Raw genomic sequence first — 16,821 nt, 5'->3', positions numbered from 1 at the left:
CAGTTTTTTGCACCCAGTTTCATTAGTATCTGTCAAGAATAACAGTAGCAAATACTAATATAATAAAATAAAACTAATACAAATACGCGCGCGCGTGTGTGTGTGTGTGTGTGTGTGTGTGTGTGTGTGTGTGTGTGTGTGTGTGTGTGTCCGTCCCATTAATAGGTCGCAGTGCTGGAAGCAGCCAGAGAAAAAAATCCAAATTTGACACATCACTTGAGGTGTTTGCAAAGGCCATTACATCTATCTCTACAACTGACAATGAACATCAACTCAAATTACAAGCAAGACAACATGAGCATGAGAGAGCTATGTTTGGAATGCTAATGCTGTCTATAACCATACAGGTCCAAAATTCACAGCACCATCAGCAACACTTTCCCACACCTCAGACCCAACTTCCTTTTCTGCATCCGTACATGCACTGTGGAACCCAATACCAACCACCTTGTTCTCCATATGACCCCTGGGTGCCATTTTCCCAGCAGCCTCCTTCCCAAGATCATGGCACTGAACAGTCCTTCCTCCAACTTCTGGGGCAGTTTGAACCCCCAGTGGCAGTACATAACCCTCCACCTGCTCAACGCGACCCAAAGCCACAGGAGGAAAAAGAGGATGAAGAGAATGGCCGCACTCTGGCTAGCATTTAGTAGTCAAAGGTATTTCAAGTTGTTTGGATGTTCTTCGTGAGATTGATTTAAATGTTGTATATTTTCTGACTTGCAGTTTTAATACTTTTTGTTCTTTAATATTTGAAACATTTTAATATTAGCATTTTTAATGGCACATTTGCAACTGTTTTGAACTTTAGGTAAGAATTCAGCATTCAGAGAATAGATGGTTTTGTTGAAGTTTTTTTCTCCCATTTATAAAGGTTAGCTGTTGTGGTGTGGGGACAGAGTGGCCCCAAACGCAACACTCGGGCAGAATAGGCTTTATTGAAGGGGAAAAGGGGTTGAGGGAGTGGAGGTGAGGGAGAGGCGGACGCCGGGGAAACACGGGCAAGGGGAACCGAGGTGACTGAGACAAGGGAGCCGGGGGTACTGGGGACCGAGGAAGCAAGGAGGCACGGGGGGCGGCGGAGGTGAGTGGACCTGGAGGGGTGACAGACAGACAGGGTTAGACGCAGTGAGAACAAAGCACAGGGCGCAGAATACTCAAGTGCTTGAGTGGCGAAGTGGCAGTGGGTAAGGAGCAACGATGGTCAAGCAGGGGTTGACTGGAGAACCGGGGTAGAAGTACTGTCAGAGATGAGGCTGATTGCTGGCTGGTGTGGCAGGCAGAGGAGGTGGCTGATGAGATGCAGGTGCGGGTCGTTGGCTGGGCTCAGGAGCGGAGGGAGAGCACACACAGGGGGAAACGAGGAGACACAAACAGGCAGGCCAAAACACAAGGGAAAAACAGAATCACAAGAAAGAAAGGGGTAATAAACAGGACACTCACCGTCAGCCTGGGCTGCCACCACAACAGTTTGCTATCCAGCATTTATCTATTCAGGGTAAGTAAGTTTGCCAGTAGTTTAACTGTACTGTTATTAATTTGAACTTGTGACTTTTTAGTTGATAATGAAGTTTATTACAAAATGCGTCCCTTTAACAATGTAACTTTGTTCAATTTGCAAGTGAAAATGGACTGTACAAAATGTATTTAAGATAATTTAACAAAATAGCTAGAGTGGAAATATTGTGAACTTATATACAACAAAATTTAAACTTTAAGTTAGTTATAATAAAACAACAATTGAGTGTGACTAAATCTGTGAAGCATTACATCATATAGAAATCACATGCAGTCATGTCTGTTCATTGTGTAAAATGCATTGTGTGTCCATCAAGACTCTACTTTGCACTCATTTTCATTACATTTATTACAGTGTGGACAGTCACTGATGTCCTCTCTGCTGAGAAAAAAGCTGCATGTGGCCCAGCCTCTCTGGGTTGGGGGAGATCAGAGTCATTGGGTGTATGTTCATGGGCTGATTCCATCCACGTGTCATCAAAACATTGTGCATGAATTTCACAAAGATTGTGCAAAATGCATCACGCTGTTACAACATGTGGAACTCGCAAGATTTGAACATCCATTCTTTTCAGAAGACATCTCCATCGTCCTTTGAGTCGACCAAAAGCACACTCTCGGCTTGGCTGTGGTGGTAGTTGAAGTATCCTGATCGTTAGTTAGGTGGCCATTGTCAGGATAAGGCTTCATGAGCCAGCTCAGAAGGGGGTATGCTGTCTCCTAGAAGCATGACAGAGACTGATGTGCCATGAATGTCACGGGTGATGTAATGTACAACACACACACACACACACACACCTATCTCATATCACTGTCTCATTTCACTATTTCATATCCAACATGGCCATCCAACATGTGTGTTGATAAACCTGCCACATACATACATGCTGTTTATTTCAAACCAACAGAACTTTAATTACAGGGATATGCTGCATAGCCTACTATCTCACCTAAATGTGTTCTATTTGATGTGATGTATTTTTGACACAGCCTAATATAGGCTAAACTAAAAAATTGGGAGTCAAAGGGGTCAATAGCCTATCTGCTATCCTTTTAGCACCACGGTGGTGCTGATAGGAAAGTCTTTTCAAAGATAGGGGACATTTGTGATGTGTCACTCCAGCTTAAGGTACAGAGATAGGAAGAAACCAAGACAGTTCACCCACAAGTTAGGCTACTTACGGTGGGGGGTAAAAAAGCACAATCTGTGCCTAAAGTTTTTTTCTTTTACCAATAAACGTAGGCCTACATTTAATATTTACTCACTGTATGTGAAACAAATGTCTGAAGTTTAAAATTCGATAAAACTTCAGAAACGTCAAAGTTTAACATGATTGTTCAAGTATAATGGAGGTTCTGTCACCCTTTTATCTACCTACATAACCCCAAATAAGATAAAATTGGTATTTAAGACAAGGGAAGTGAAACTTACTTGAATTAAGTCAAATAGCCTTGCATAGTCAGCACTACAGTAGATAATCCAAAGTCACACTAGACTTTAAGTGTAAACATAAAAATATCTGATTTATTGTGAAATACAGTCTCCCAGGCACACCGATAACAAGCCATTTGTTCAGTGGCAAGAATTTGCTCATGTACACACTGACATTTCAAGGATTTAACTTATGACCTTTCAGCTACAGGACAGTCTTTCTAACTGCCCAAATGCCCATGCCAAGATGATGAGAGGAGGAGGAATGAGATCTTCCTGTCACAGCTCCCTACAGCTTTTCAATTCCTCTCTCTGTGGGTTCATATGGCCAAAAAAACTATGAAGAATATTCTGTCTCCTTGTCATTCGCAGTGTTGCTGGCTCTCTCCAACACGCTTCACTGCAGGATCACATAGGGAGAATGATTCATCTTTCTTTCTTTCTCCATTTGTCTTCACTGTGGGCTGGCAAAAGAAAAATGCCACAGAGGAATGCTCTAAATTTTTCTCCTTTGTCTTGCAACATATTTTTTCTCTTTTTATATCTCTTCAAGATCCTTTAGAAGACAGATTGTGTTTGTTTGACTGTAGCTGAGTTACCATCTGAGTACGACATATTTTGAAAATCGTGGCCTTTGTGATGGCCATGAAGGCTCAATGAGGATAAATTAAAAATGTAGAAAACTCAAAATGAGACCCAAATTCTTTCCAAAGTAACCAACCTGCATCATGTACTGGCAAAAAAATACCTGTGTGTCTATTTTATTTCTTCTTAGGCATTTCTGGTAAGGTAGTAACTGGCCAAAACAGCATGGGAAAGATATATATATATATATATATATATATATATATATATATATAAATAGCTCTCAAAGTGAATAACTTATTTTGTTTTACAGTAGATGACATTGTAATCATACAGTTCATTGGTTGAATGAAGGTGATACAGTATGGTTTGTCTGTGGAGCTATTTTAAGACTGATTCTATGAAATGCCATTACTCATGTAACAGGAGCCCAGTATGATGTCATTAGCTATGGTAGAAGATTGGCTTAATTGACCCTTTGCTAAGCCACACCCCGAATACACAGCTGACCAATCACAGCGCAGTATAGGACTCGCTCTAACTGAGGTCTGACACTTTTGTGGCTGCGCTCCATTGACTCTAATGCAAGTTTTCTAGCTTTTTTTGACTGTATTTTTCTTAGATATGGTCAAATGCTGTTCCTAGGGCACTTGTAATGGTTACAGTCGCTACCCAGAGAGGTTGAAAGGAGAAGTACGATTGATTCTCTTTCCAAAACCTGAAATAAATCCAGAAAAATGTCAGCTGCGGATCATTCCAAATGTAATGTTAGTTAGCTAACGCTAGCTAACTTCCTACTGAATGTAACGCAATAAAGCCCTACTGTTCTGCTTTTTAATGATTGTAATAATGAATAGAGGCCTACCAACCTTTACAAGAACAGTGTTGATCCTTAATATAGTTGTCTTTTGTCTCAGTCGTCAGGGGATGCGGTGGTTCACTTGTACTGTGTGAGTGGTAGGCTTTAGCTTCTAACTTTAATTGTTTTTCACGTCCATTTGAGTCAGTTTGACAGCCTGAATGCAACCCTCAAATGTATAATGCAACGGCAAAACTGTCTGCTTCTTTCTGAGATCGCTTTTTCCAACAAATTTGACAATATTTCTCTGGGGAGTGCAGGAATAGACAGTGGCAGTGCAGACAGTTTGTCGGACTCAGCAACAGTAAGCAAGGGGGGCGGGGCTTAGCGAAGAGTCAATTGCAAAGTGTGCATTCACTTACGTTTTGGACTATTAAAGACTATATTATGGGTGAAACTTAAAACAATGTTAAAATCGCCAGTATAAATGTCTTTGCATATTTCGAACATGATAAATTATTAAATTTATTATTATTATTACTACTATAATTAACTTATTGATCTTACATGGGAAATTCCATATACATTAAATTCATATACAATTCCAAATACAAGTGCTAAATTGCAAAGACACTCCCCAACTTCACTGGATATCTATGCAAATTTGCAGAATATATTAAAACCCTTAAGCTTATTGACTCTGGAAAAAGCAACAGAACTATCAAATTGTACAACAAAATCTTTAAAGAGAAACAATAACTCTTTTTGTTTGTTTTTTGTTGAAAGACCTGCCCCCCAGAATCCGTGATTGGATGGTGAAATGACATTCCTGATTGGATAGTCAAATGACATGTTAATCAGAGCATCCCCGTTGATTATTCAGTAGAACGTGTCAAATGTGGGACAAAAGTACTTGGAACTTTAGGTTTGTTTTGTATCTGTAGAATCGATTCGTACCTGTAAACTTTGGGTTTTTCAGGTATTTATACACATTCAAACATTTTCACAGAGCTACAAAACATTTTCACGAGTACAAAACTTTTCCACACAGCTACAATACGTTTGGGACAGTATTTATTCCATAGTATCTCTCTTATTGGTAATTGAAGTTGCTCAGTAAAAAATCAATATTTAAAGAATGCTCCATTTTCCTCATGGATATAGCTCTTTGACATTAGGGACGCTAATTTATTTGAACCAAATTGTTGGAAACCGTAACGGCAGATTGTGGTCATCTTGCTCTAAATTCCCAGAGCCACCCACAGTGCAGTGCTGACATTAAATGCTCTAGTTAGCTAGAAAGCTAATGCACAAGAATGCGAGCTAGATGGAAAATAATATCACCCTGTTTACTTTCAACCCTACAAGCCAGTTCTAGTGTTCACCAAGCGCACAAACGTGCGTCATAATCTATATATGATGTGGATGTCTTGCACTTAGCGGCTAAAAACAACACTGCTTTTTAGTTTGTTAGTTAGTTTGGATGCATGCTAGTGGACTGCTCACTCACAGGTGAAAGCACTGCCAGTTCTGCACTGCACTTTGGGATGGCCTATGGGATGCTGAACAAACCAAATAATGTCAAACCCTGTTTATGAACCTTTCCCATTATTTAACTCTCTTGTAGCTCAGTTTACTGGCTTATGCAATAGGCTTATTTGTGTTTGGGGATGTTCACCACAGAAAATGAAACTTCAACTTAAACAATGTATCACTTTATTTTTGATAAAATGGTATTTTCAATATTTTCATATATAGTATCATATAAATGCAAACAAATCTACCTAACGATTTTCTGCATATTCCATGTGTTTTATTTTTGCAGCTCTTTTAGTCATTGTAAATATGGCTAACATGTGCTTTAATAGAAAGAAACAAGTATCTTTATTTCAGTTTTATTCTAGAACTATGACATTATGTGATGGCAAAATGTGCTAATACTGTTCTTATTTTACTTTTTGTTCCCCGTTAACATTTTTTTATTAAATTTTTTGCCTTTTTTTCTTTTTTTCCATTCCCCCTCCTCTGCAGGGAGAGTGATCTGTTGGAGTACTTTCTTTCTCTTGTTTCCTTTCACATTTGTATTACACAGGGAAAAAAAAATGTGCTAAAGGAATATTCTTTGTTTTTGTGTACATGAGGTACCCTTCTCTGTGTGTGAGATTAACTGTGCAAAATCAAATGCTGCTATCTGCATACTCAGCAGGTGTAAGTGTATGTGTGTTCCCACCCTGCCGTTTAAATGACATCCCAGAGAGGGGATGAGAATTGGAACCAGGTTACTCATTCATTTCAGAAGACTGGAAATGTGTGAGAGAATAAAGAGAGGGGAAGGAGGATGGTGCTGAAATAGAAGAAGATGGAGGAGAGGAAATGGAGCGAACAGGGTGGATAAGTCAGGATGGGGTGGGAAAGAAGACAAGGCAAAGAGGAGGGAAGAAAGGAAATGGAAATGGGTAGATGGAGTGAAAATCAAACCTAAAAGTAGGGGAAAGGTGGAACATAGGTGATATGTGGGAAGGGGGTTGTAGAAAAGTGAAAGCTGAAGAAATCAGTGGTGCATTCATCCAGAATGCCTAAACTGTTTCCTTTAGTTTCATCCATTTTTTCATCACATTATCAATTTCCACAAGATTCAGATGCAAGCAGGGTCTTGTACTTCACTGCTAGCTATTTGAGACATTTTTTTAGGTATAGTTACAAAAGGTTCAAGTGTCACTTATTTGTTAATTGTGTAATAATTATACTTAATTTGATCAGTACAGGTGTGTTTGAGCTAACATTTTTGAAAGGATGCAGCGAACAATGATCATGAAAGTGGCACACTGCTTACATATCTTGCAATTTAATTCGCTTTGCTTTCTGTAGGAACACACCATAAGACTGAACCAAAATAATGAGCTAAAAGATGCTAAAACTCTCCTTGGAGTTGAGGGGAACTGCAGAATTGGCTGATAATTATTGGGTTTGTCGTTATGAGTGATCCCTTTCACATTACACATAGTGATTTGGTTTATATTGGTTAGTCCAGCTTTAAAGTAAGAAACCTATGATATGTAATAGGTGGACACATTAGTAAATACAACATCAAAAAGTAAAATTTATTTACTTTTGCAATCTGGTTGCAGCTTGGATTTGTGTCTGTCAAGCTTAATAAAAATGTATGGGAGAATCACAGCCTCTTGTCTCAGGCACACTATCTTTCGCTAAGTTTTGATTGACTACTGCCAGTATCAAAAAAAGAGGTAAAGGGGGACAGAACTTATGCCGTTTTTCCATTACCAGTAACAGCTCGACTCGACTCGGTTTGCCCGTGCTCCGTTTTCCATTGCAGATAGTACCCAGAGATAGTACCCTGAATGTAGCTGGTTGTCATAGCGACGCCACACACAACTGCCGCAACGTAATTTTCAATACGACACACACACCAACGACCCACACACAGCTGTCTCTTTATTTAAGTTAAAAAGTTTCAACATTGCTCAGAATGTAAAGACAGATAAGCGGCATGAAAACCTTCCAGCTGTGTTTTCCTCTGCCGTTGTTGCTGCAGCGGTCTGTGTGACGGCGGGAGCAGAGGGCTCTGTGAGCGGGCGGCTGGCCGGCCTCGCGAGCTCCTCCCGTGGCCACAGTCTTTCAAGCACATTTTTGTTCCGCCATCACTTCTCGTAAAACTGTCAATGATCGAAATCTACACAGTTGATTTCTCACCTCAAAACTTCTCAGAAGTGGATTTAGTGATGAAATAACGTATGAAAATTGTAAAATATCAAACTTTCTGTTGCAGGCCTCTGTCAGGCACGCGCAGTGAATAGTGCCGATTCTCTCTGACCAATCAGCGGTCTGCTGTGTTTTCACGTAACATTTAAGTATCTCCTCAGCTCGCTTGGAACCTCGAGGTGAAATGAAAAAAAGTACCTGGAAGCAGGTACAGGTACAACTTTTCCGCAATGGAAAACCAAAAAAAGGCGAGCAGAGTCGAGTTGAGTCGAGCTGGTACCGAGCAGTGGAAAAGGGGCTTTAGAAACCATAAATAGAAGGCTTGAAAGAAAAGAAACAGAGAGAGGGGAGCACATGTGAAAAACAAATTAGATACTCTGAGGAACACACACAAACAAATGTAAATTAAAATAAAATGACAAATCCATTCCACCTTCTTGGAAACTCTGCATAAATCACTCCCACTGCCACTTTGTATTTTTCCTGCTGTCTAAACTGATTCCACTACCCTGTTATTTGTCAGCTGTTAAACAGCCGTGATACTCAGCCTGTGCTGCCAGGAAATAGGGACGGACAGAATTGCAAATTATACACGGGGCACACTCAGCCAAGCTGTCTGATAGTTAAACACATGGCTAATGACTCGTATAGACATTGTTGTTTTGTGTTAACCAAAGAGTTAGCTTGTACTTTGGACTAAGAAAAATCCTGAATTACAGAGTTACAGCTGTTTTTGTTCTCTGGGTAAACTTGAAGTAAGAAAAATTGGTTCTTCAGTGGGCTTTTATTGTGGGATGAATTAAGTTATGTAGAATCAAGAGTACTTTGTCTTCTCGTTTTTGCATTTTTGATATCGCAGAGACTGAGGCATGTGTTTTTGTCCTTCCTTTTCACAGTATGTTATGTGTGTGTTTGCTGTGTGTGTGCATCATTTATTTTTTACAATGTAGCCTCAGAATTAATACTTGTGCTAAATATATTTACATTGTCCAACCCCTTCCAGCATACATTTGCAGATTAATGAGGGGATTTCTTTCTTTCCAGTACCTTTATGCTAATATAGAGCTCATTGTAATACACAAGTTTCCAGGGGATACCCACTGCAGACATTCTATTGATATATTGCCATGTCAAAGATCACATCAAGACAAAGCCAACATTTTCATTTACAAACACCTGATGTGAGAGCTGTGCTGTGTTAATGTCATCCATCAACTGAGCTTGCCTGTCCATATCATACTCTAGCACTGCAGGTAATGACCTATGCCTGTCTGTTAATGACCCAAGCGTGTTTCTGTATTTCTTTGTTCCTTCTCTTTTGTTTTCAACAGTCATCAGTTATCACACTAAAAAAGTGTGACTGATTCCACTTTCTCTATTGCTAGTGCTGGTATAATCTGAAAAATGTATTATGTTTTATATGTTAATACCACAGCGTTGTGTTATTCATTAAACACATTTAGATAGAATTTAAGGAATTATTTTTCTAACCTATTTTATTACTCTCATTCCTTACTTCCTCTCCCCCTCCTCTTCTTCACAGATCATTAAAGGGAAGGGTGGATGAAAGGAAGGACAGATAGCAGATGAATGGGTGGAAGGATGAGAAAAGACAAACATAACACACACCAGTGAACATGCCTCCTCCTTCAAGGTATGTCTCTGTTTTCTGATTTACGACCTTGGTTGGTGTGGTTAGGTTTAGGCAACTAAAACTAGATGTTGGAGAAATATTGTGATCATGGTTAAAGGAATGCAATATTAACTTTTGGTCAAAGATGGTTTACTGCTGTCAATAAAATCAACTATAATAACTATGCAGACAACGGCCAAATTTGCCATGCCCTGTAACGAATGACTACAGTCCTACAGATTCTCTATGTTCCTGAACTTTCTTTAGTTAGCACAGACAACACAAAGACAGATGCAAAAGAAAAAAGAGAGTCAGTGCTAGGGCTGTACATAACGATTATTTTTCAAATCGCTTAATCCAATGATTATTCAAGATATCTATCTATCTATAGAGAGGCTTCCTCTCAGTGAAGCGCCCCTGAATAAATAAAGGTTAAAAAAAAATATATATATATATATATTCGATAGACATAGATAGATATATACACATACACACATATGGGGCAGTTGTGGCCCAAAGGTTAGAGAAGCGAGGTTGTGACCGAGAAAAGCACAGTGCTTATCTCAGGTTCCTGTCTTTGAATCTTGGTATAGCCTAATTATTGACTGTGAGGCTGAGCTTTAACAGTCAGATCAAATCAAAACCAGAGTCTGCATGCTTCCATCTTAAAAACATGATGTCATTGATTCAAGTCATGACTTGGGGAGACTTATCCTGTCACCTGTAAAATGTTGTCAATTAGAAACTGGCCTTTTATACAGCACTGGAATGGATTTGAGTACTGTCCTAACAGTCATTATAATGGAGATGGGAGAAGACAACTTTTGAAATCTACTTAAAACAGCCCACACATGCCATATGCTCTCCTGATAAAGTCTGCTTTATCTACAAGTCGAAGTGTCTGAGCATAAATCTTTTCAAATCTACGTGTTGGCCCTGATAACCAAGGAACACTGACTCAGCACTGTACTTGAGGACATATATCTACAAATCTGTGTTGCAGTTTTCAAATTACAATAACCTTTTACGTTCAGCTATTTCTCCCAAGCAGGTGTGTGCTGTGACTGGCTGGTGTGTATGGCAATCTGACCACAACACATATTTGTCCTTTTAAGAGCTGTGCTCCATCAGGCTCTGAAATTAGTTTTGATATCAAAACTTTCATATTAAACTCTGAGGTCTGCTTGATGATGATAATAATGATATGTGTGAACAGTGATGAGATAAAGTCTATACATCCCATGACTGTGGAATAAGATAAGTCTTTTATCTCTAACCGCCTTCTTTCCTATACTTTCTCTTCTCCTCCCCTCACCTTTTCTTCTTTCCTCTCACCATAAATTCTCAAATAGTGGCCTTTGTTTACCTCAAAAATCAGGTCTTAATTAAGTATATCTTTAGTCCTAATCATCCCTGTTTTTATAAGTATTATTTATCATATTCTAGTAAAAAGCCTCCCTGTTTTCTGATCAGCGCCTGGTATAATTTGCCTTTCTCCATAAATTCACTATAGCCTTGTCCTACTCACAGCTCTGTTGCCCTGAGTTTGTCTTTTGATCAGAAATACTCAATCACTAACACTAACCTCTGGACTCACACAGACGGCGTGTGTGCCGCAATATGGCTGCGCCACAGTTTTGACCCATACTCAGCCCTGCGTCAACTCACACTGGAAGCATTTCTGCAGCTGAGCTTTTAGCTTGCCCACATTGTTGACTTGTTGTTTGTCATTTTGTGTGCTTCTGCTACCGATTACCGATCACAGCTCTGTGAACCGTTTCCAGCAGTTCCCTGAAGGGCAGAATTTCCCACATGCCTGATTTTGCTGAATTGTTTAGATTTAGTTGATTTGGTAAGTTGTCCTTGATTGTTGTGCTTCTACCACGGACCGGAGCGGAGAGCCGCTTCTGGGATGCGCTGCGGCGCTTCTAGTGTGAGCACAAGCATTGACTACAATGGCAGCAATTAGGCATGGTAGCTGCGGCGCACACGCCGCCTGTGTGACGCGTCAAGCAGCACCGAGCAGATGAGTCGGGCAGGAAGTCAGGCACAGAAACGGCAAAGAGAATCCAGTCGATTTTCACCGATCTCCCGATCGTATATCTACAATAAACACAGTTAAAACAGACCAAAAAAGAAATAATTTAACTATGTAGCCTTCTTAACTACGGTAGAAGAACAAAAATCAAGGACAACTTACCAAATCAACTAAATCTAAACAATTCATCAAAATCAGGCATGTGGAAATTCAGCCCTTCAGGGAACTGGGGGAAATGGTTTGAAACTAAATCTAAACGCGGCACAGACACCACCTGTGTGAATCCGGGGTAACACTACCTATGCAGATGTTAACAGCAGTTCAAAGGCATAGCCCTTCCCATTTCTAGAAGGTTGTTGATGTGCAGCATATGCATGAAGTAGAGCTTCACTGACAGCAGCTTAACAGTAATCGAAATAATGGCAAAATATTTATAAATGGAATTAATTAATGAATGAAAACAGTATTTCTGTTCATATAAGAATGATTAGACCAGAAGATATTACAACTGTCCTGGAAATTATACAGCATTTTACATGTGAGCCATTACAGTACAGGTAATTTCGAGCAGGGCCCCTCAGTGTTTTACCTGGGGTTTATTGGGGACTTTTTGTTGGGTCATTATTTGAATACATTTGAAAATGTTTTGATATTTAAATTAATATTTCCTGCCTTTGTGTTTCTTTTCTTTTGTGTTATCCTTGTAGTTTTTTTTCTCTTTCCTTTTGTCCACCCATCTTAAAACCTCCTTTATTCTTGCTTCATCTCCTTCCTATTTGTCTCTGTTGTCATCACTCTCTTTCTTCTGCTCTGTAACAGTCCCTTCATAGGCTTCTCTCTCTCTGACTCTTTGTTCTAAGAGGGAAATACCATGTAGGCAACCAGTCTACCCGCAGGGTGGCAACATATTACTAAATTCACCAAGTCTGTGTGAGTGTGTGTTTGTGTAGGCCTTAAGGGTAGTAGTGATAATACACAACAAACAGCGTTCATTATTGCTGTATGAAACCTTTTGACACATGGGAGGGAACACACACTGGCTTCATGTTGGGCTGCTATATGACTTAACACACACACACACACACACACACACACACGCACACACGCACTGAAAAAGTAATTTTCCCTCTAACCCAGCCTGTTCCATTTCAGGCACACACATTCCCACACATTTGCATCACGCTGTGCTTTTGTATAAAACAAACATGCAATTACCGTCAGGCCCCCTGTTGTTGCTTGTGTTTGTTACGTTTCCTCTCTGAATTGCAGCGTGCTGCTATACCAGGTCTAAAATCTAATGAACACACACAACAGTAGGGAACATCTTTCATATCTGTTGAGAGTTATTACTGTGCAATTAGTTCACACAGAAGCTGAGTATTTAATTGTATTGTGACATAATAGAATGAATGTTTGGGATTTGCCATTTTGGACAATACAGAGAGTGATCTCACAAAAAAAAACATTAAACAAAGACTGGAGCTGATATGAAGTAACAATGTAATAAGTCCAAAAATGTGATTGTCTAGCCACACCTTGCTCCCCTAACATTTACTTTTCTTTTTTTGCCTTTTCAAATTATCTATATATTTGAATTGATCTTGGTTCTAAATGAATAGAATGAGTTAAAATAAATAAGAAAATAGTCTGTTGTGGTGGCGGCGCTGTTTCCTCCCCTGTGTTTGCGCTCTCTCCCTCTGCTTCTGAGCCCAGCCAACGACCCGCACCTGCACCTCATCAGCCACCTTGTCAGCCTGCCACACCTGCCAGTAGTCAACCTCATCCCTGCCTGTATTTCAACCCCAGTTCTCCACACCATTCTTGCTTGATCGTCGTTGCTCCATACACGGTGCCACCTCTACCTTCAAGCTCGCATGTATTCTGTTTTCTTCCAATTTCCCTGTGCTTCGTCTGTTTGTCTGCTTTCCTCCCAGGTTCACTCACTCTCGTCCTCCGTTCAGTCGGCTGGGCTCATCATCCGGTCCTCTCCTCTTCGGACTTCCCCCACAGTGTCCTCCCTGTTCTCCCTCGCCTCTTCGCTTCCTCAGCCCCAGTGTTCCCCGGCCCTCTGGTCCCAGTCTCCTCGGTTCCCCGTGCCTGTGTTTCCCCGGCATCCGCCTCTCCCTCGACTCCAGTCCCTCACCCCCTTTTCTCAATAAAACCTGTCAAAGCTGAACGTTGCATTTAGGTCCACTCTGTCCCCACACCACACCACCCATAACATAGTCAGCTTGACCAGTAGTCCATAGAAACAATTCACTATAAATGCCTAGTTTGTGGTAATATACCAAACTGATGGTTTTGGAAAGAGTGGCATGTGGAAGTTTTTTGACAAAATAAAACTACACTAAACTTAAGCAAATCACATTAGACAATGATAATTATCTGACTGAAGACCCCTACTGATACTGTTGACAGCACTGCACCTGCTTAAACTAACGTTTACCGTCAGTCAAGACTTTCTTGTTTGTTTTTTGGCCAACTCTTAGCTACAACTGAGTAAATTTGCCAGTGACAGTTGTCATAATTGGCAGCTAAAACTTTCATCTCCAACAACTTAATACACTATTTGTGTAAGTTGAAATTAAAATCACAGCTCTTGCAATTTGAAATTTTATGTTTGATCCTGCAGTATCCCCCAACAGCCTCATTTCACTGCCACACACTGAACTTCTACCTGCTCAATCACTTTGAAACAGCATGGCAGCTAAAAATGTGACTCACATCACTATTGTGACCGTGTCTGTGTGTATACCCTCCAGATGGATCTGAACATACTGTGACAGACTGCCAGAGGCGCTGGGTGAGAGGACAGATCATAACAGACTTCACACAAACCCTGAAACCTGCTCAGATATGTAAGGTTCCATGTGTCATACATGGGTTATATATGTTTGTGTGAAACACAAAATTTAGTTCTATACAGTTCATTTGTGTTTACACATGTAAAAGGCAAAAGAAGTGAAAGATTAAACAAGCTTTTGCAGAAGTGTCGTTATCCTTTTCTGAGCTTCAGGTCATATAGGCAGTGCAGTAGAAAAGTTTGGCTTTTTATGGTCCTTAGTCCAACTTATCATGTGTTTCACACGCAGAAGACAAGACCTTCACCATGTCTACACTGGCTTTGTGGCGAAAGCTGCAAGTCGGCAGCACTGTACAAAAAGGTTAGATTAAGAATTTGTCAGTGTCTACACAAGATACATTCCAGCACAGAAGTGTTGTGAAGGTCACCTTCTTTTGGATCAACATCACTGCACTGGACTTTAAACTGCATGTGTTAATAACTTGCACTTTACCACATTTATTTACAATATATATTAATATATTTTGTTGTGAAGTACTGTATTATTATTATTTCTATTGTTTGTTGTACTTTTCTTATATTTCCCCCTGTAATGCAATGACCTGTCAGGGAGTACAGATCAACTAGCCTTCTGGCTAAATCTATAAATAAATAAATTTTAGTTACATGTGTAAAAGAAAATAGACACCTAAAAAGATGCTATAGGTTGCAGTTATAAGCATAATGCATGAGTGAAACAAGTCATTATGTGTCCTGTGTAGACAGATGTATTTATTAAAATACAATAAATCTCTTTTGGCAAACAAGGTGAGACGGATGAAAAACAAGACTGAAATGCTTCCTGTATAGACTGTAAAGCAACCAAGTAGTAAATATGGCAAAGAAAATTTGAAGTCATACTGAATTTAGCTACAATCAGTTCCTGTTTGTACTGTGGCCATGTACAGACAACAATCCGCTAAATTACTTTTGATTGTAAGTTATTAAGAGCAAATTGTTTTACATGATTTCTTGATGGATATGTTGACAATTGTATCACATATCACTAAAAGAGTGACGCCCAGAGATTCCAGAAGTATACTGGTCTGAAAAGGGGATGTGATTTTCAAATAGAGTGCCAGGGGTTATAGCCGAAAGTCAGCAATTTCAGCTTGCTTCAGTTAAATTCCTGTGTGCTGCAGTACATAACTAATACAATGAAAAATGAGTCACAGTCTAATTACTACTCTATACTATGTGTTTGTGCAGCATGTTTGTAGTATGTGTATTCACTCATCCATCTGAACTTGTGCCTGCTATCATGTTTGCTTGTGTTGTATTTCAGCTTCCTTTGTAATCCTTCAAAGCCATTTCAGTCCTGGCCGCTAAAGCCAAATGTGATGTGACACTTTAATAATCACGCAAAGAGCGCAGCGTAGGTGTGCCAAAAGGATTAATGTTACACCAAATATGTCAATACACACAGCTGGGATGAGTTACAGAAAGGAATGCACTGAGTGGGAAGCTAATTGTAAATGTGTATGCTTGTGTGAGTGTGTGGCGCGGTTTACAGGGTTTAGAAATGGCTGAGCCAGAGAAGTAATCGCACAAGAGGTTCAGATTATGCTGGCATGTGTACAGTCTTTATGGTAGAGGCAATGCATATAATATCAACTCTTTAAAGCTAAGCTGAAATCTTCCTGAGGGCTTAATGGCACTTGTAGACGCCCACCTATGCAGATTAGAGAACACGAAATGTACAGCATTTTAATAAGACCATAACTATGATCTAAGCTATGCATCTGTGCGTGGATATAAACAAATTATGTTAACTTGTTCACTTAAGTTCCAGAGCAGGACCATGCCTCATCCCCACATCTAATCACCTGTCAAGCCTACTTATACTGGGTAAACCCATTCTGTCCTGTTTGCCTTAGTTTTTTCATCCATTTGCCACCATACCCCATCCCTCCTTCTGTCCATCCCTATTAGCATGTGAACACCCTCCCCTCGTTTCATCCACTCTTATTCAATCATGTGTCTCTCTATTCCTCCCCCACAGTTATCACCTTCCTCATATCCATCCATTCATTCATCCTCAACATCCTATACTTCCTAATTCTAACCTGTAGTATCCCTTAAGCAATACTACAGGTGGTGCTACACAGATCCATGAAGTGTACAACAAATAATAAAATGTGTAAAGTTTCTTTCAGTCAAAGTGCCAGAAAAATCTACCACAAAGAAATGCAAAGTGGCTACGTTCTGTTATTGTGTTTCCCATTTTGAATGTAATTTTAGGTGGAGTTTTGTG

The 16,821-nt window shown here is 39.9% G+C and overlaps 1 long non-coding RNA gene across 2 annotated transcripts; it reads left to right on the top strand.

Moving 5' to 3' along the window:
* The first annotated feature begins 1,382 nt into the window (after nt 1-1,382).
* LOC123986858 lies at nt 1,383-16,558 on the top strand. Of its 2 annotated transcripts, none has more exons than XR_006828998.1 (5): nt 1,383-1,498; nt 1,874-2,279; nt 9,598-9,708; nt 14,488-14,583; nt 14,818-16,558. It is a non-coding gene; the product is annotated as an uncharacterized LOC123986858 (long non-coding RNA). The 2 variants fall into 2 exon arrangements; XR_006828997.1 differs by having other exon boundaries at nt 1,874-2,284.
* Nucleotides 16,559-16,821: the final 263 nt, after the last annotated feature.

Source organism: Micropterus dolomieu, linkage group LG18 (genome assembly GCF_021292245.1).
Source record: "Micropterus dolomieu isolate WLL.071019.BEF.003 ecotype Adirondacks linkage group LG18, ASM2129224v1, whole genome shotgun sequence".
NCBI classification, from domain to species: Eukaryota; Metazoa; Chordata; class Actinopteri; order Centrarchiformes; family Centrarchidae; genus Micropterus; species Micropterus dolomieu.
The sequence above is the reverse complement of the archived record's forward strand: the minus strand, read 5'-3'. Positions and strand labels throughout refer to the sequence as shown.